At 40.1% G+C, this 21697-nt stretch overlaps 1 non-coding gene across 1 annotated transcript; it reads left to right on the forward strand.

Annotated features, from left to right (window-relative positions):
* The first annotated feature begins 16406 nt into the window (after positions 1 to 16406).
* Positions 16407 to 16534, forward strand: LOC147890640 (U11 spliceosomal RNA). Its single transcript, XR_015542821.1, has one exon. It is a non-coding gene; the product is annotated as a U11 spliceosomal RNA (small nuclear RNA).
* Positions 16535 to 21697: the final 5163 nt, after the last annotated feature.

The raw sequence follows: 21697 nt of genomic DNA on the forward strand, positions 1-21697 counted from the left end.
GCAAAGTTCCAATGCTTGTTGATGTTGTGGAACCAAGCCTTCGCTCCGAACCTTCCACCTTCCACTAACTTGTTCACACACGAGTTGAGAATGTCCTCGCATCTCAAGTTGCTTGATGTGATGTTCTTGCACCTTTTGTAGCCCAAAAATGAGTGCCGAGTACTCAGCTTGGTTGCAAGTACTTGCAGGTGTAGACTTGCTATAACAATACACCTCACCCCCTGGTGAAGTGAGCTTCACACCCACACCAGCAGCCTTTGAAGGTTTGTATGCTCCGTCAAATTGAAGGATCCAATATGTCATTACACCAACACTAAAATCCGAACATCCCAAATTTCTCGGTAGTCCAAGATAGGTAGAAGGAGAGGGTGGGGAGAATTCAATACTTGAGCAAGATGTTCAGCACCAAACAAACTCACTATCCTTTGTTGATAGTTTATCTTTCGACCAAAAAGAATTACAACATGAAGCTCAAAATGTGGCACAAAGGGTTAATTAGGTACAAAGGGATTCCTTGGTCGAAACATCACCAACCATAGCCGAGCCCTAGAAACCTTTGTAGTGAGGTCGAGAAGAAATCATTCAAGATGAGCTTATCCACAGGAGTTAACAAGCAGATGCACCAAATCTCACCCCAAGCTTGTGCATCATCCCACCCTTGGAAGAATGTTACCCTTTTAATTATCTCCGATGCAACAATTAGCTCGATCACCACACAATGAGTAGAATTGGAATCAAAGCCCTTCCAGTGTATCACTAGTTCTTCACCTTGAACCATCCACGGTATATCATCCCACCCGTCGTCTCCTCGAGCAATGCCTTGTACAATCACTTGTTGAAGATCGACATGAAGATCAAGAAAGAGATCTCGCTAATTGGTAGCTATAATGAGCGGAGGACCAAGCACTAAATCCTTGAACCCGTCGAGAAGTGACATAAATATCCACCCTCCTCATGTGGCATGCGCACTTGAAAAAATTCAGAATCTACAATCTAATATGAGATATGAAAAGAGCATAGAAGTGAAGTACTTTTGCTTTTTACAGCAAGAGGAAACTCCCCACGGTTAGAGAGTTACAATTCATGAGATTTCAACATATAAGCAATATCATTACATTTTCATCACTTCCTATTTGCTGGCCCATTGGTAAGTCTTCCTTTTGTGAATGGGGAGGTCTTGGGTTTAATTCCCACTCCTTAATAAAAGGAGAGGAGAAGAGAAGAGAAAGAGAAGAAGAAGAGGATAGAGGGACATGAGGTCTGTTGCAGGTGCGTAGGAGTAGTTTTGCAAACGCGCGGGTTGGATGCGTAGGGACAGTTTCGACGCGTGGATGACCAGAAGATGTAATGCGTAGGAACAGTTTTGCAGACACGTGGATTAGATGTGCAAGAACAGTTTTGATGCGTGGATGACCAAAAGACCCACGGTGTGCACGTAAGACGATGAGGATGCACGCGTGACCAGAAGATGCATGAATGCGTGCCTAGGAAACCAAAGGATGAGCAGGAACCGTGAGCAGAAGGCATGCAGGCTGGAGACATAGAAACAGAGAAGTTTTACAACCGCCGTAGAGATGGAGAACCACGAGCAGAAGACACGCAGATTGGAGGGGCAGAAACAGAGAACCACACATAGAAGATGCCACAGAATCGCACACAATCGTAGGAGTAACAGATGTCGATGGACGGATTGTATGCCACTAGCTGTGGAGACTTCGTATCCCAACAGCCACACCAATTCTATTAACTAGAAAAGAAATCAAGGCATGAGGCTAGACGCTAGGCATGGCGACACTCGAGGGCCATAGAGGAAAAGGGAACGTGAGGGGAGAAGCGTTAACATGGGTGGGGAAAAGGGATTAAGAGGGGGACTATGGCACAAGGGGGAAGGAAGAGGGGGAAGAGGACCATGTACATGATGGGAGGTGGAATGTAGAGATAGAGACATCAAGGGAAGAGAGTCATGCTTTATTTGAAAGGAAGGATGGGGCGGGGGGGGGGGGTGAAATCAAAGTACTAGCTAGGTGGCTTTACAAGAATGAGCATGTCCCATTAAGGAATAGCCCCCTCCTTTTATAGCCAAGAGAGGGGGTCTCTCCCAATAAATGCATCCTCCCATATGCATGGTGTGTGTGGAGGAATCTCCCATGTGGGCTAGGTGGTACGCACTCTCAATTGTATGCGACAACCCTTTGCCTCATTTTTCCACATAAATCAAACCCCATATCCCAAGTCTAAGATACTCCCTTGGTCTCTCCCTAATTTTATAATACGTTCAAACATCTAGGAGGACAAGTGGAGGGTTGGCACAAGGAGTCTTGCCACCTCATCCTACTTTCCCCATTATTTAACTTGCACTCTTGGACTATCTACACCCCCCCCACATGGGGCTATTCTACATGGAGGGAATAATCCAATATAATATCCATCTCCACCTATTTTATATTACTTCTCCCATGGTCCTTGGGCCATGTATCACTAAATGCAGGCATGGGACCACTTAGGTGGAGGGGTGGCACATGGAGGATGACAAAGTGTGGATTGTACTAGCCTAATCTATTACTTTATGAGCATAAAGATCACGGAGGATCGAACCAAATACAGAAAGCCATGGGGAGAGAGACGGGAAGTATGAAACACTCAATCTATTCCAAATGTGCTATATCAACAATACATGATAGGCCTCTTATATAGAGAGTGCCCTTTGAATAGTCAACCATGTGGGATCCTCTCATCCACATCTCTCCTTGTGGATATCCTCAATCCACATCTCCACATCATGTAGTCCACATCCTAGGGTGGCTACTTTAATACATTCCTTATCACATACCTTTGCCCTTTAATCTATGTGCTCATGGCACCATATCTCAATACCCCCCCTTGGTGCCATAATCCTTTGGCTACTGCAAGGTGGTCAGATGTGAGTTACATTCCATCACCTCCCCTTAGTGCATGAATTGCTACTTTAGGTGGTCAAGTGTGGCTTTTACATGTCAATACCTCCCTTGGGTTCTTTCATAGCTACTCTCATGTGGTCAGGTTTGATTTACAAAATATATAGGCAAGGTTGGCAAGGTTTTTGTTTCTCAATACATTCCATTGATGTCACCTTTTGGCTCATGGCTTGATGACGATGCTGTGTAGTTGACTTGCTAGTTCTTCAATCTGCAATCTTCTTCCTTGTGTAGCTTCATGCATGATGCTTTGTTCTTCCATGTGCCTTGATGCTTTATGTGTGGATACCATGCTTCGTGCTATGGTCATCTCATGCACTTGTGCTTTTGGCATGCTTATGACATCGATGTTTGCATTCATGCTTTGCTTTATCATTTGTCGCAAGGTCTTACCAATTGATTTCTTTCAATATTGGCAGTGGCTAATTGCATACAATGATTCTGACTGTGGACAAGCACATAGAGCTCAAAAAGGCGATCACTTTTCCTTTTTGGAGCGTGTGCAAATTCTTCTTGGATTGCAAGTTACGGCTTGTTGAATTTTTGTGAAGAAGAGGGGACCTTGATGATGTGGCATAGGGATTCATATGTTGAATTCAAACTGTGCTTAACAAGGGGACTATGCTTGGGTGGCACTATGCCACATGGCAATTTCTTAACTGAACTGAATTAACCCACGTCTATGAAAACTTAACCATGGTCCAAGCAATTGAGCCTAACCATGGTGATCTTTAATCTAACCACAATTAAAGGTTACCACCTTATCTACCACGTGGCATTTCCACGTGGCCTAAGGTTATCAAACCTTGAAAAAACAGGCTCTGTGAAATCTGTGAGGTCACGATCGTGTGTCGCATTCGTAGCTTGCAAAGAAGGATGTACATAGATCTTGGGATCCATCTTTATGCGTTGTTGCAATAACTGACTAGTACTTGGAGGTTGTGGCGCAAGGGAGTTGGCCGTTTGCTGGAGCACTGGTTCATCAGGACAACCGCCTTGGAGTCATTGTGCAGAGTGTGAGTCCGGAGCCGGCTATTGCTTGTTCGCATAGTAGCGGCTGGCAATACAGAGTCGTCTATAGGGAGGAACTTGAAAGGAGAGGTAGTTCACATGCAGACGCCAGTCGAGGGGAGCCATTTGGGCTGAGCCTTGTTGGCTTCTACAGAGAAGGATCTGGTCGGTGGAGGCTTGGAAGGTCACAGGGGTTGTTTTTGAAGAAATGGTTGTAGATGGAGTCTGCTGGAGAAGGGCTATTTGGTGGGCATCATTGTTGGAGTCGTTGATGGCGATTGAGCGCTGTAGGAGTCGTGTGCTTGTATGTAGGAGCCAACTAGGTGCAGGGTCCATCGTGCACCTATAGTCCCATCATTGCTCGGATTGTCGCACCTGAAGAGATGTTTGGGGTTGCTGCTGCAAGGTTGCATGTGAGCTTTTGTTGCAAGAGGGTCATTGGCTATCGGCTGTTGCTGGCTGTGACACTTGCAACTATGGCACTTGGCAGAGCGGGCAGATGAAGGAGCTCTCAGAAGCTTATTGGCTCATAAGAGATGGAGGCAGCCTTAGTCAAATCGGAGGTCTGCTTTGTTGAGGGTGAGGCCAGTTGGGTGGCATGCCGTGAGATCACTTGTTACAGGAGTCTCTACTGCAGATCAAAGTAGAAGGTGTTGCTGGGCTGTAGAGCCTCTATCATTGAGAGGTTGGTGGAGGCGCGCAATCAGAAGAAACCGAAATCCTCTGAAGCTGAAAAACATGCACAGTATACCAAAAAGACTCTCCCTTGACTCTCTCTCTCTCTCAAAGAACAGAGTTAAATAGCTCTTAAGCTCTCTCAATGAGTGGAACTTCCCCAAAACAAACTGAAATTCTCTTCGCCATGGAAGATAACGCTCAATCTAAAACTAGAACTAATCTAAGAGAAAACATAAGCTTCCTAAGGTGTGCCTACAATGGATCTAGGAGACTAGACCTAAGCTTTCATACCATGACAAAGTGTGGATTGTACTAGCCTAATCTATCACTTTATGAGCGTAAAGATCACGGAGGATCAAACCAAATACGGAAAGCCATGGGGAGAGAGATAGGAAGTATGAAACACTCAATCTATTCCAAATGTGCTATATCAACAATACATGATAGAGTGCCCTTTGAATAGTCAACCATGTGGGATCCTCTCATCCACATCTCTCCTTGTGCATATCCTCAATCCACATCTCCACATCATGTAGTCCACATCCTAGGGTGGCTACTTTAATACATTCCTTATCACATACCTTTGCCCTTTAATCTATGTGCTCATGGCACCATATCTCAACACCTCCCCTTGGTGCCATAATCCTTTGGCTACTGCAAGGTGGTCAGATGTGAGTTACATTCCATCAGAGGAACCATGCCACCTTAACATTTTATAATATTACTACCATGGATTATGTACAACACACCTTATGGGTCCTCTTACGTGGAAGGGTGGCACATGGTCATGCCCTGCCACCTTGATCAACCCTAGGCCCTATGCACACCATATTGTATTATACTATTGCCACACATACAAGCACACACACATATTTATGCCTTTTACCTTGGTCAAATTTATCCATAACAGTGTATGTGTGCAATTTTTGAAAGAGTTCAACGTGTGTATGAATTCAATATCATTTTGCCGCATTGTTTTTTTGAGTTCACAACATCGTGGCTTTGTGAGTTAGTATGTGTTTGCCATTGTTTGTAATGAGTCTGCCTCCGGTTTGAATACCCAGCTGTCTCTTACTAGTTTTGATTGATATAAATCTCCACAACAGATGACATCGACATCTCCAAAATATTTTGAATGGCTTCTTTTGAATGTTCTCATATGAAGGTCTGCTAAATCCAACGTACGTCTTCCTACTAATGAGAGGTTAAGTTTTTTGTTTGTAATGGTAAATGTAATGCACAGTGTATAGTGAGTCCATTTATGTTATAAGCTGCTTTACCTGTGTAAGCTAGCATTAATACATGCAGTAGCTCATAATCTACATTTGAGATGGTTCGGTTATAAAATCGGAGTAGGCCTTGGACTATAAGTAATAGAAGGTATGTTTTCCCCGTACCAGCTCCACCAGTGAGAAATAAATGTATTTTCATTGTTGGATAAATCCTCTTTCGTATCATCACATCGTCAAATAGTTGCCTTTGTTCACTGTTCAATGTTTGAATCATTTTGAAGTACTCATCATTATGCATAAGAATTTGTTTTTTGACTGGAATAAAAAAGTTGTTTTGCTTTTTTCTCCCTATACTTGGCATGTCAAATGCAATATCATATGTGGGGAAATTATTTTGTTCGATATCATTGTTTGTTAACATTATCATTGTCATAGTTATTCGTTCGTGGGATGTATGATTTTTCTAGGTTTTGATCATCATTAATATGTTTTGTGTACAAAGACTTATTTTGTAGTATAATGTCATAGCCAACATTATAGGCTTATTGCCAAGAACCATGTATTAGTGCTTCATGATTTTCATCACCTTTGAAAGGATAGTATAATAATACTTGTTCTCGATAGTAATTCTCTGGATCCTTGATGATGTTGAATTTCACGAAGCTTATAATTCTTGGTTTGCGTCTTTTTTTAATGTTGCCATTGTTGTAGTTATATTCTGCTACAAATGTTACGAGGCAAATGTCATCCATGTTTTTTCTTTTTGTGTATTTAATGATAATAGTGTCACAGGTTATGTTAGTGGAATCACTAGGGAAATGTTGCAGTTGTTTTTTTCGCTTGAGGATGAGTGCTCTATTTTCTTGCTTGTTTGTGAGTAGAAAGTCCTTGTTGTTCTATGTAAGAGTAAAGATAGAGTAATGAAAGATGCTAGTTGTGCACTCATTTGTTGGGCGTGTAAAAATGTATTTCCCATTTTCCATAGCATGTGTCGTATGCGGTACTGTTTTCTTGTATGCAACTTTTAATTGTGTATTGAAGACTTTTGTTATTGTATCATCCATTTTTGTAATGTATGAGGTGTAGTATGTCGTGGATGAATATGGATCCATAATGTACTATATGTCCATATTTGATTACCATAGAAAACTCATTTTTGGACTAAAAGCATTCGTGAAAATATCCTTCGATTGTCTTTTCAAAAATAGTGTTGACTTGCCTATTTGCGACCGTATTGCTAGTACATATGTTAATATATCTATTCCAATATTATTAATCCAGTCGGCAAATGTTGTATTTGTTTCAGTATCGATATTGTGTAAATGTGTAGCAATTTCTGTGTATATTCCTTTGTTAATGTGGAGATCATTAGCGTCTAAAGGGGTTAGAACCATTGTTTTATCTAGTGGAGGCTTTGGATAATGGAATCTACAAATGGTAGCTCTCTTTTTTTGGCATGTAGATGTATGTTTGTGTGTTTGAATCTCTATGATATTTGGTGGTAATAGGCTTTTGTCACATGTTATGTACTTATCAATAAAAGATGTGATGTCATTATTGTCATGAATTCCATATGTTGGCGCATTTTCTATCCATAGGATTCCAGGTTCATGTTGGCTTCCTCTACTTTGGAATTCTATGATGAAGAAGTAATTGTATATTTTTGCGAGTACTTCATCGTCTTTCATTATTAGTTTGAGAAATTGTTGGATTTTGTGAGCATAATACCTTGCACAAATCATTGGATTTTTCCTTATTAAGTCCTTTGTGTCAGCGTTTTTGTGTTGTTATGTCATGCTTTGCTTGTTGTTAGTAGAGTATGTGTTATATAAACATCCTATTAAAGGTTTCCACATTCTTTCTGCACATGACAATGCCATAAATAAAGATGGAGGACCTAGTTGCCTCATCATTACAAATGCATTTTTCCTAAGTTTTTCTTTATGGTTCAGAGAGGTGCGCAGGTTTTCGAAGTCCCGATATCGAATGTTGGATTTCAAAATGGCTTCAATGTTTGTATCATTGGAAACATCTTTTGCGCATAGCACTTTGTTTTGTAGTGCACCTTTGTGCAGTCGCACCCAAATGGATTGCATTACTTGATTAATGAGAACCTTAATCAATTTAAAATATATTGGGTATATTTTGTGAAAACTTGAGTGATTTATGTGTCAATTCCCATTTTGCGATGTCTTGATACGTCAGCCGAGGATTTTGAATCTGTCTTTCTGAGCCAAAGAAAAGTGTAGGAAAATTTAATTCTTTGCTATTTTTGTCCTGAAAGAGTCCCAATGGTCTATTATTTTCACAAGGGGCTACATAGTTGATGTCAGTTTCATAATCTATACCTACTTAGTTGTAAACAATGTTGTGTGTTAAAGTATCTGTATAAGTTTCATCAGTGTCATCTGAGTAGGATTGTTGGTCATTCTCTTCTTCTTTCATATTTTCTTGTGAACATAGGATCTCTTCTAAATGTTGTGACCATTGTTGGTTGATTTGTACATTGTTAGATTTGTAAAGTGGTGTTTGAATGAGTGTATGTAACGCTCGCATAAAAATAGTTGGTCTGATTTTTCCAATCATGTATGTGCTTTTATATTGTAGTTTCTTTTTAATTCCAAGTATTATCGACGATTCGTCATTAATAAATCTTGGTCAGATATGATGTACTTTAGTTGTGTCAGCCATAACGTTTATAATGCTACCATGCATTCCGTATTGACCACCGTATGTTAATTCTCTTATTTGATTGAATGCTATTCTTGGAGCAACTAATCGTTCCTCAATGTCATCAAGCATTACTACATTTATTATCTCTATGTTTTGTTGTATGTGATGAGGGACAAAGTATTTTGGGATGATATTTGATTTTATGGCTGTCTTACATTCTCTACAAATACGACGTTTCTTTTCTTTGAAAGGAATATTGTGCTATCTTTTGGTTATTATCCAAACATGTATGATTTCGTTTGCATATGTTGTTCTTTTTTTAAATAGTAAACAGTCACATGAGAAGCATTCGTACTTTGGAGTGTCTCGAATTGAGATAATATATTTTTTAACAACCTTTGAAGGAGTTCCAAATGCTTTTAAGTATTTTTGTAGTGTTATACATTCATCTGTTATGCATGTACGTTTTCATTTACGTGTTGTTAGTCTTGGTTCTGAGTTTGAGCTTTGTTCTAGTGTATTTGTTGTTGTTGTATCATTGTGTTCCTGTAGTTGGTTATGTTGTTCATTGTTTTGATAAGTACAATCATGCTTGTGTTTTTTCATTGGGTTTTTTTGTCTTTTTTGAATGTCTAGAACTTTACATCGTTTAACAGTATCTATATGGAGAATTGCTTGTGGGAATCTTTGATTCAAGATATGGATCGCTTCAGTGGGAGAAGTGAGTGTGTTGTCCTTAAAGATATTTTCTAAAATATGACCCATGCCTTTGTTCCAACGAGTATATTTTGTTATTTTCATATTAATCGCACATGGGAAGATTAACATATCCGGGTTGCTTATGAGAAGTCATAATGTGTGTGGGTTTTGTGTAGGTTGTGTTATTTTAGAAGTGACATCATTAATTTGGTTGTGTAAATGGTGTATTTCAAATTCAAAACCGAATGTATGAAAGAGAACATATTGCAGGAATAAGTCTTCGACACAATAGTAATAGTTACTATGTAGTAATTGTTCGATATACTGGGTAATGCTTTTGATTTTGGTGTACAAATGTTGAAACAACTTAGACTTAAAAAATTGTTGACCCCATTTTGCTGTCTGAAATTTAGATTGTTTTGAAATTCTTGTGCATTGGATGTACATTGCTTTTCTTAATGCTTCTGGTGTGATATGGAATCTTAGCATGTAAGATATACATAGGAAGATACACTTATTTTGTGGATATAGTTCTAGAAATTCTGATCGATATTCATTTGGTCAAAGTAGTGTTCACTTGTCATGTTGATTGCATTGATCATAGTGTGTGGATGATTTTTTAAAGAGCGCTAGAATAATTTATTTATAACAGGTCGAGAAAGGTCGACATTATTTTATTATTATAGATTTGTAGTTGCAATTAATGATGACTATGCATTATTAACGGAATGCTTGTAAAGTTTAGGAAAATGATCGTGGTAATAAATATAAGTATTTCTCATTTGGAGCATATAAAGTTAGATTTAGAAGCGGATAATAAAATAGAAGTTATTATATGGAAAAATGAAATACTTGATTTGATTAAGAGTTGTTAATATTTAAAAGAATCAAACAATTAACTATGTAGTATGTTCATTAAGATGTAGTAAATAATGAAGATTTTAGGTTGTGCATAATGATTATTACAATAGCAATGAGCATATAGGTACTCTTCAATAGTTCTAGTAATAATGTATAAAGAATACTTAATTCAGTTTTATAAGTAAATGAAGTAGTGTTGGTTTAAAATTTTAAGTAGAAAGAGTGACATATTTAATAAAGCTTTATTATTGTTGTATGCTTATATTTATAGTAATTGTGATCTTCTGAACAAATCAAACTGAGGGCTTGTTTGGTAGTATTTATTCGATGTGGGAAATGAAATTGGTTAGTTCATAGGAAAAAATTGTGTTAATCAAGGAATACTTTATTATTATTAAATTCAAAATAACATTTATTGTATGTGCGTGCTAAATTGTATGTATGTTGAAACTATACTTATATTGTTCATTTATAAATAATAGTGGCGGCTTAAATATTTCATTAAAGGTAATAAAATACTTAACAATAATATATTATGATTTTTTTTTGCAAAGACACTAAAGGGAGATTGACTTTAACATTGCAAGTATTTCAACTTTGCTAGCTTAACACAATTATACTGATGAAGCAATAACCTTGTGTTAAAGTATCTACAATAACATGAAACCAAGTGCAACTTTTTTCTATGTACATTTTAAAAAAAAACAACAAAAAAATAGCTCTTTACAAGGTAACATGTAGCAGTGAGTGCTACTATGTTAAGAAACAAGCAAAATTACAAGCTCATGTTTTATGGTATATAAAGAACACTCTTAGTGAAAAGCTCGAAATGTGTGCCGAAGGAAACTTTAGCTGCAAGACTTTAGGCTACCACTCTGCTGGAAACAAACTGAATTGATGATCTTGTGCTGTATAGTGGGGGTATTATGTGATGCATTGTATGCTTGGTTGTTGAGGCAGTCATGCATCATTCCGCCTTAAAGAAATAAAGCCCGCAACAAGACAGTGCATGTTTACTAGGAATCTTCCTTCAGCTCTTTGGTCAAATAATTTCGACTTTAGAAACTGTGTGTTATCTTCCAGTAATTCTATGAAAGGTCGAGGTAAATCTAAAACTTTATCGACCCATGTGTTCTTCAGTGTAACATCCACGGTTGCACCATCTAAGCTTGTAATAGTTGCCTTCACCTTAGGAATCTTTTCCAAAATTGTGATGCGATCACATGTTAGGCATCGAGGTATAGTGTTTTCGTTCAAGATCTTGCCCTCTTTACAAAATGAGCACACAGGCTCATACAATGTTGAGTTTAGGCCCGTAAACAGTCAGGATGCCGCTTATCTATTAATGTAACATAGCAAGTGTTAACTATCAATATACTATACTTTGTTGTACGACAGTATATACTAATGTATACAAATCAAATATTACTTGGTTTCTTGTAGCCGATCTGCTGAATATGTCGATGGAACACTCGCGCTAATTTTGCAAAAATTGACGGATTTTGTGCAGGTGCCATGATAGTTAGATCAAGCATATTCAATGAGATTGGCTGGCTATTTTTTTTCGCTCCTACGTTCCTTTGAACAAAATGGCAGAAACCTATAGCCTTAAATCTATCGAAGATCTTGACATAATCTGAGCGTCGATTGTTCCAAAAAGTTAGGTGCAGTAACAACGTATGTTAATATTTCCTAGCATGAGAGTATAAATCTCATTGCGATTAACAACGTAACGGTTTGAAATAACAAGTTACCGTTATAAGATCATATGCATTTTTGCCATCGTCGCCGACAATAAGTTCATCCATCTGACGCATGCAACTTTCGAGCTTAATCACCGTTATTGCGAGACTGTAGCCAATGGCAAGTAGTTCCCTTGTCCCATGCTAATTATCTCTTTACAATCTTCTTTGTATTTGCAAATACTACTGGTTGGAATGAAAATTGGGTCAATTGCAAATGTTTCACAACGTTCGACCCTAGTCAAAGGATCAAACACCAAAGTGTAATCAGATGTCCCTCTATCGTTCCGAGTAATTCTATGTAATTTTGATACAGTCCCCTATATTCAACGACTTGACAAAGTCGGCGTAGTAAACCTCGCCTATCATGAGAGTAATACAGCCACTGCCTTCTCTATCAGTTAAATCTAGTTTCAAGTTCTTGGGTAATTGACGTTTTGTAAGGCCGAGGTTATTCAATACTCTACCTTCGAATATCCCTTTCTTAACAGACAGGTCCACTTCATGAATAAATAAAGGCCTCTCGCTAGGTGAGTATTCACTTTCAACACTCACTTCCTTTGAGCACTCTATAGTTAAAGTATGGTAAGTCCTATCTTCTTGTGGAGATTCTAACTTTACTCGTTTGTCTTCTCCAGAATCTACCTCATCATACATTCTTTTTACAAAGCTCTTGTTGATAGCCACAACAAGAAAGTTTGATGATTCCTTAGATTCAACGGGAACTACTGCATCGTCCTTACTGTAATACCTATGTGAATCTGAAAACATGTTCACTGTAATTTTAGTATCTCACGCTAATTTGAAAGTTCTACCTATTAATCGTAACGTAGTTACTACAGTAAATACTTTCTAGATCATGACTTCATAATTTTTGTTAAAAACTTTACATTTTAAAAACCTATTTAACACCCTTACGTCCAGCAAAATATCAATTTATTTAGGTACGTAGCTTTCAAACTATACATTGATTTGATAAAGCATAGATGTTACATACAATTTGACAATAAATAAAAGTATTTGTTTGTACAAATTGTAAAAGATGCATCCATATTATGAACTTCTAAACAACTATGTAGATACAAGGCTTGTTTATGTGCATAAAGTACTCTTGACTATATAGATGCATGTGTGTGCTTATAAATTCGGAAAAGCCTAAAGCTCTAGCGTTTTCATAGTACCAAGGCTTCTTTCTAATCTTTTTCTCTTTTGTTTTACGCTTAACCAACTTCTTTCTAACTGTGACAAACTTCGATGATTACTACCAATCATTTTTCATGAAATTCTTGCATGTCATTTTGAAAGCTTATTAAAGAAAGCAAAGTGAGAATCAAGTTTCTCCCTCTGAATTATTTTGACATTAGTGTTGTACTAAACAAACAAATAATTAATAGTTGTTTGTATGCAAAAAATGCAAAGTATGGATGTCTTATTAGCTAGTACTAACTATGATTAAATAGAAATAAATTGAAGTGTAACATCTCCTCATTGTCATCGTTTATTTTAAAGTTCAAAATATACAGTTCTGCTATGATTTTGCATTTCTGAAGTTAGGATATTTATACTAACAAACTAAGATTTGCTATTCACTCAACGTTGCATATCTTGTTCGAAATTACTATTAACTAATTCATAGTTGTTTGTATACAGAAAATGCAAAGTGTAAATCTCCTATTAGATAATACTAATTGTGCTCAAGTAAAAATAAACTATAGTGAAACATATCCTCGGTATCATAATTTCTTTTAAACTATAAAATATACAGATTTGTTAAGCGATTAACAAACTTAAATATGTTATGATTTTCCATTTCTGAATTTGAAACATTTATACTGACATACTAAGATTTGTGTTTCGTTTAAGATTCCAAATCTTATTCGAGATTATAAATTGTAGTGAAACATCTCCTCAGTATCATTATTTCTTTTAAAGTACAAAATACACACATTTGTTAAGGAATTAACAAACTTAAATATATTACGATTTTCCATTTCTGAATTAGAAAAATTTATAGTAACATGCTAAGATTTGCTTTTCTACCAAAATTCCAAATGTTATTTAAGATTATTATTTAAAGTGAGCTTATAAAAATTTACATTCACCATGATGAGCAATAGCTACAGGCAAAAACACAGGGTACAAGCATGTACAATAACGCTTACTTGCTGCCAACATGGAGTAAAACAAAAACAATAATGCTTACTTGTTGCCAATATGCAATAAAATAAAATAAGAGACTTTGGAAAAATTGCAACACTCGCAATGACGAAATTTAATAAATACATGTAAACTCTAACTTGGCATTACAAATCTAATTAACAGATATATGTTTGTGTATAACTTATTGGTCTAGAATGAAAATTTCTTATATACTAATGCACCAAGGGTTCCATTATCATTATTACAACATTCAAATAAATATACTAATATTCGAGAAATCAAAATAAATCCATTGAAAAGATGCTTACAAATCTTCTTGCGCAATGGCAACTGCTACAAAGTATTCAATCTTTAAATGACTATCATTTACAAATGAATATACCTCTAACAACTTCAAAAACAAAGTAGACTATGATTTCTATATGTATCTTCATTGAAAGAGAAGCATTGGCAGCATGAGCCAAAAATGTTAGGCCTTCCATTAACGATATCTCCCAAAGATTTTGGAAGACATAGTTGTACTCTCACAAACAACCACACTACCAAATCACACTATCCATGTTACACAGCAATGCAGTACAAGCAAGCATATATGAAATAAGTGCAATGCATTTAGAAACATATGAGTTTTACAACCCTACTTGTCTTGAAGAAGCAGTACAGAAGCAAGAGAATCAAAGCGTGAGCTCGATTCAGTTTTACAATCTTGCTTGTCTCCAAAAAGCAGTCTACTCAACAAACTCAGAATAGGTGGAAAATCTAAGTCTCTGAATAAGCTAAAGCTTGGACAGCCGCACAGAAATTCTATAGTGATTGAAAGCATAAAACAAAGAAGCCGCAAATATAAAAGAAAAGACAATGATAAAAAACAATCAAACTTGGTAACAACAATCGTGTCACACGCTATGCCACACATCAAGAAATGCCCAATAATGATGATTTTGTCAGCAAACATTACAATGGCGTCCCAGGATGAAGGCAAGTAGCAAGAACGTCCAAAGCAAAATGGAATAGCTGCTCAAAAGAGGTACAAGGGCCCCAGGGAGTGGAAACCCGGAAAGGTGAGCTACAAAGTGCAAGGACAGTCGACAAGGTCAGACGAGAGAGTCTATAGGAAAGAGTATACAGATCAGTTCTGGCAAGCAAGTTGTAGACACAATCGAGTCTCGAAGCGTGGCGATAGAGACAAGATACCATTCAACACAGAGAACACGTGCAGATATAGAGAAAAGTTCACGAAAAAACAGCAAGACAAAATACCTTCAACGCAGTCTGACATGTCTACTTCGCAGACACTTGCCATCAGAAGCAAAGAACTTGCTTTCAAACTTGAGATATTTCGAATCCTCACACGAAAGCGTAAGACTAGAGACTTTGAACACAGAAGCAATATTTGAATCCTCACACACAAAAGCGGAAGGCTGCAGACTCCGACACAGAAGTGTAGTAATACGAGGAGTAGCTATACCATTAGAGTACCAGCGTCCATCCTTTTATAAGCGACCCCTCACGACCAAAATCTGCAAATTGCATCTACTAAAACAATCGAGCTTCTACGATGTTCTGCAATCGACTCCAATCAAGGAACTCATACAACCGACTTCCATCAGTCTCCACACACTATATGACAACATGGCCCTTTTAATCTCCCCTTCATAACCAACATGCAACAACATGTGTTGCATGTCCGTTTCCACAGGGTTTCCGTAGATGTGTGCTTAGAACCTTTCAACCCGCATATGCAGGTGAAAGAATAGCACAACGGCTGCAGGAGCGAAACCCGTCTCCCACAAAACTAGCTGACCACAAGCCAGAGCGACGCATTGCCAATCCTTCCATAGCAACAGAGAGCTGTGTTCCACGAAAGGATCGAAGTCATGGACAGACCAGAAGGGACGGCGCGCCCAAAACAGAACGGAAGAGATGGAAGAACGATGGGAAGAGATGACACAGAGAAGCGGCAACTAGTTCCACAGAGAACCGACGGAGAAGTGACGAAGAAAGAAGCGATGGAGAAGCGATGCAACCAATATATATTAACCTAACCCTAACCACTAACCAAGCTACACCTAACCTAACCCTATCCACTAACCAAGTCACTAACAACACCTAACCTAACCCACCTAGTCCCACTAACCTGGTCAAATTGACCAACAACACACAAACCCACCCTTTTGCTAACCCAAGACACAAAAGACCACATACCCTTGTAGGGCCAACAACCATACCGCTAATCAACAATTGTTTGGAGGCCAAAACCAATCCATGCAAGTCCCTTGTTGCACCCTTCCATCTTCATGCCACGTGTCTGAGGGCAGAATAATCCCATATAGAAAAGAGCGAAGAGTCTTCCCACGTAGCGAGTATACATACAGGCAGAGTTCGATGGAGAAGCTTAAAAGGGTCGGTTGGCTAATTATGCCACTTGTGCCTTCATGGTACATGCCGTATGGACATCTAGACATATGGCCGACACAATTTCTGGAAACATAAAGAGGATTGGCTCGCTCAGCCGATCCTACAATCAAATCTCAATTAAAATTTGAACGAGCTGCGGGACTTTTCAGCGGAAACCGGCTTGCTTAGAGCTAATTTACCAGCTAAAGCTGTCTTTTTGCAATGTGTGAATGTGTACCCTCAACAATCTCGTGACACTACAGGCTTTGCGAATCAGGTCTCGTACTATGTGGCTTCAACCAGAAGACTATCTGTGTAAGACTTCCAAGTCATTCGAGAGCACACATAATTGCAGGCATCGACGGTATGGTGATCATGTAGGGCATCTGCATGGGATTATTGGCCCTGAAGTTCATCAGGGCCCGATAGGGTATGGGGGCAGAGGCTGGCCCTGATGAACTTTTGACATTCAGTCAAGGGAGATTCATCCCAAACGGTCTGTTAATTTCAAAATGGCCTTCGTAGCAAAAGCCAATAATTGGTTCCACAAGCTAAAAAGGTTAATTCAACAAATTTTTAGCCAGGAGCGACATGAGCATTACAGTGGTTCTCTCTTCATGGACAGTTCTGGTACATAGACCCAGACAGAGCCAGATGGGATTTCATTATCAAGGTACTGCAGCTTCTTGGGTTCGGTCAATTCATACAATCAATGCCTCAGCTCCAAACATGTAAAGATGTTGAGAGTGGTATCATAGGTCATATAAACCTTACGTCTACATAACAAAGCTGTTCTATGGCGCTTGTCCTATTTTTCATCAGTGTAGTTAAGGAGGTCAACGAAGTGGAAGATTTACGACTCATAAATGTGCAAGTGTTTGCAGATGACACAAATGCACTATCATAGCCAAGGAGGAGATGGATGCCTTGAAACCTAGAAGATTTTCGTAGAGTTTTTGGGTCTGTCTGCAATGCATCTGATCGTAACACTGTTGGGTTTTCAATCATACGCTGGCTTGGTAAGAATGCTTTTATTGGATGCCAAACAAGATTAATTTCGTTCACTTGGAGGCACTCTTGAGATGAATGTGTCCATAAAGCAATTCTTTAACAAAATTTAAGAATATATAGTAATTGGAGATGGAAGCTCAATGGAGACAATGAAGGCTAGTAGCCTTGAAACACATCTTGTTCTCTTCTGTAGTATACGCTGGCAGCATATGGTGCTTTTTTAAATTGCATTGGCTCAAGGTTGAAAATCGTCTCTTGTCATTGGAAGAAGATAGATATAAGTTGCGTTACATCATTTGGGAGGGTCTGGTTGCAGGTATGTGCAGCAGGCTTAGGGTTCACGGTAAAGATAAGTCTGCCTTTCTGGTTGTTCAGCGCCTTGGTGTGCGTTACTGAATAACTTTTGGAGTGATTGCTGAAGTAGAGAAAGTGTCCTGTGGAAAGGTCTTGCTTGGTTGTCACATTATCCCACTAAGTATTAGTTAATTGTTTTCTGAGGGCCTGGGTGTGTGGTAAGATCACGCAGCTCTAAGAGCAGATTTCAGTCTGTTGGAAACATCTGGGGGGTAAGGCTAAAGATTGGAACGGCCAAGCCTGGCTAAAGATTGGAACGGCCAAGCCTTTCGCGCTCATGGATATCAAAAGGACTAATAAATTTTCGAGGAAAAGGAATGAGATCTTGGTTGGACCTATGGAATCAAAGCAATGTTTCCCAACGGATCAATGAAATATCTGCAGAATACATATACGCTGAGGGGACAGGAAGCTGCACTTTTATAAAAACCTTCATTCAAGGACATAACAGTGGCTGGTTGGTACAAGGTCAACACAGTATGTCAAACTGATGCCAGCGTCTGTGAAACATGGGATTCAGCTCAGATTTCATTTTATTAGATTTAGGAAGGAACAGTTTCAACTTTTGGGATCCACAGTGGAAGATAATTCACTAGTGGCTCCCACTCAAGGACAAGCAAACACAAGATGTGTCTTATTAGAGTGGCAGACAATACGGCGACATTTTTTGGTTTACCCATTAATGGTTATGAAACATGATGCAGCTCTTTGATGTTCATCTCCAACAAGGATGCTAGCTTCAAATCTGGTTTCCGGAGAGGGTGCTAACTTTTCCCCACAAGGGGGGAGTGCTGTTGCTTCCAGTTCTGAGCCTGCTGCATGCTCGCCACTTTTCTGAGCTCTGGCAGTCCTTCACTCCCTCCAAGGGAGGAGCGAGTGCCAAGCATCCTCGTAGGGATGGCTATAGTGGCGAGTTACTTGGGTAGATGCAGGGATGTCTGCATGTGAGGAATGCCAGGGGAGAGCTGATCGATACCTTGCGACTTAATGGTGTCCCACAACTTGTTAGTGAGTGAAGGGGATCCTTCTGACAAGTCAGTTCAACATCCCCATACTTGTGAGGTGCTGATGGATAGAGTTTTGTGTTAGAAATCGACCAACAGAGTTACTTAATGTGCTTCACATAGATGTGTTGTGCAGACTAGCAAATAGACAGTGATCCAAGCCACATATAGAATCCACCAAAAGAATATATTTCTGTCCAAACAATACAAAAGTCCCACCAGGCTGTGGTCCTCTGATCTTACCAAAAGGTTCTTCTACTATCTGCCAGATACCTCTAGATCTGAGTCACCTCGAGTGTATGTAGACTCTCCGTCCAAACATCTCAGCACCTTGCTGCCCTGCTAGACAGCCTAGGCTTCAGCCCCAAGTGAGCTCAGTCTGCAGCAACTCTGGCTCTTCTTTGCCTCCTGGTTGTAGGCCCAAAGGTGAGGCTCTTGCTGCTCCTTCTGCTCCACTGTTGGCTGATCTGCTGGATCAGAGTCCCACCAGGCTGTGGTCCTCTGATCTTACCAAAAGGTTCTTCTACTATCTGCTGGATACCTCTAGATCTTTGAGTCACCTCGAGTGTATGTAGACTCTCCGTCCAAACATCTCAGCACCTTGCTGCCCTGCTAGACAGCCTAGGCTTCAACCCCAAGTGAGCTCAGTCTGCAGCCACTCTGGCTCTTCTTTGCCTCCTGGTTGTAGGCCCAAAGGGGAGGCTCTTGCTGCTCCTTCTGCTCCACTGTTGGCCGATCTGCTGGATCACTGAAGTGAGGCCAAGGGCCTCCCTTTTATAGGGCAATCCTGCCCTAAATGAACCGACCCCCTTGCTGGACGACTTGTCTGCTTGCATTTAAGTGGGGGCCCATCACCCTTGTTGTGTGTGCCAGGTGACCAGCCAGTCCCCCTTCACCACACCCTTTTCTAGGCTTGTGCCAGCAGGTCCAAAAGCCAACCCAATGTACCGATTTATTCCAGGCCTGCTTGGCCGACTTGTTCTCTGCCTCCCCACCGACTTGTGGGGCTATAAAGCCAGGCCTCTGGCCCTTCATTTCCTGCAGGGGGCCCAGCCCCTTTGTCTGCCCTTTTGCTGGCCTGGTTTGGTTGGCTGGCTCCAACCAGCCCTACAAGCCCCATCTAGTGGCCGACTCAGTTCCTGCTGCCCCTGCCATGTCTGCGCCATGTTTACCAGCTCCATCAGCTCCGTACATGCTTCCCCACAGACACATACAGTTGCTGTGAGGTGCTGCCCATGTGGCAGCCCCCTCCCTCTCTCTTCTCTAGGCAGTTGCCCTAGGTCTCCCTCCCCCATGCTCTCCTCATTTGGGGGCTTACAAATGGGGAGGTGACCTTTCCAACACTCCCTCTCACCGACACATCTTGGCTCAATGCCAACTCGTCGATGAAGTTGCCCTAGTAGCTCCCATGATGAAACCGTCCGGAACAATCCGGTGTCAATTCTGATTCCTGGCTTTTCAACCCGTGGCTCCTGCTCCTCCAGGTCCAGTCCTGCACAAGCAAGCCATCCTAGTACACAGGTCCATCGAAGGTAGCACTAGATGGCACTACCGGCTTCAGCCATGTTCCTGCCTTCGAATTCGAGCTATCCATATGCCATCATCTTCTAGCTGTTTCCCTCAACTTCTTCTTCTACGTCCTCGTCATCTCTAGAATCATCCTTCTTTGCCTCGTCCTTTGCCGGCTTTGTCCTTTACCAGCAACGCCTTGTCATCGTTGTATTTGTTATAGAGCTTCTCCTGAGCCTCTTTCTATAGCAGTAAAGGACCCAGCTCCTCAAAGCTCAAAGGTTTGGTCATCATCTATGCGGAGTGACTAGTACACTCATCATAGAAGTCTCGTTGTCAGCAATCAGTACCTCGGTGAGACCTGCAATGTCACCAAGCAACCTCTAGATACGTGAGTGTCTCTGTCTTGAAGGGGTGGAGGTGCCACCCCCCTCTAGTATATCAGGCAATACTCTAGATCTCTACTTTTCTGAGCCTGAATGAGCCTGCACTGCAATGGGCTCAAGCTGAAAATGCTTCCAAGTAGAGCTGCAATACCTTAGGTTAATCTGCCAGTTCACCTTTCTCCATCCACCGGTGGTGCAGAATAGTTCTAAGACTTCACCAGATACCGTCGGGAAAGTCTACCTCTGACTTTCCTTTCACGATGTGCCAAGATCTATTCTGGAACCAATTCTCATCCAGTTCCTCCACTTCAGGCTGTTTCTCATCAAGCATCTCTTCAGGCACATCATTATGAAAAGGTTTCAACAAACTCACATGAAAGGCGTTGTGAATTGTCGAGTATTGTGGTAGCTTCAGCCTGTAAACTACATCATTTATTTTCTGCAAGACTTGAAATGGTCTTTAGTATCGCATTTTAAGTTTGGTGTACACCTTATCCTTGCCTTTCATATGCTTAAGTCTTGCTTTCTGAAAACGCAGCAGCACCCAATCAGCTTCTTTCAAAACCAGCTCACGCCGGTGACGATCGGCTGCTTGCTTCTTGGCTTTTCTGGAGGGCTTCCTTCACCTTCTTATAGGCTGCATCCACATACTGATCTGCTTCAAAATGGGAGGTACCTTTCTTCCACCCTCTATTATTTCAAAGGGTGCTTTCCTTGTGGAAGAATGCACTGTATTGTTGTAGGAAAACTCAACCAATGGCAAAAACTGTTCCCACTTTGTTTGCTGGTCTGAAACATAGCATTTCAGAAGATCCAAGACAGTAGAATTTGCCTATTTAGACTGTCCATCTGACTATGGGTGGAAAGAGGATGAAAAATTCTGCGTAGTGCCCATGTTCTCAAAGAGGCCTCTCTGGAAAAGGCTGGTCATATGGGGATCCCGATCAATGATAGTGGTTTGAGGCATAACGTGATGTTTAAAAACATGAGAGATGAATCATGTCGCCATCTGATCTACTGTAATTT

The sequence above is a fragment of the Dipteris shenzhenensis genome, chromosome 19 (genome assembly GCF_047967505.1).
Source record: "Dipteris shenzhenensis isolate YYH24624 ecotype China chromosome 19, Dip_SZ_1.0, whole genome shotgun sequence".
NCBI lineage: Eukaryota > Viridiplantae > Streptophyta > Polypodiopsida > Gleicheniales > Dipteridaceae > Dipteris > Dipteris shenzhenensis.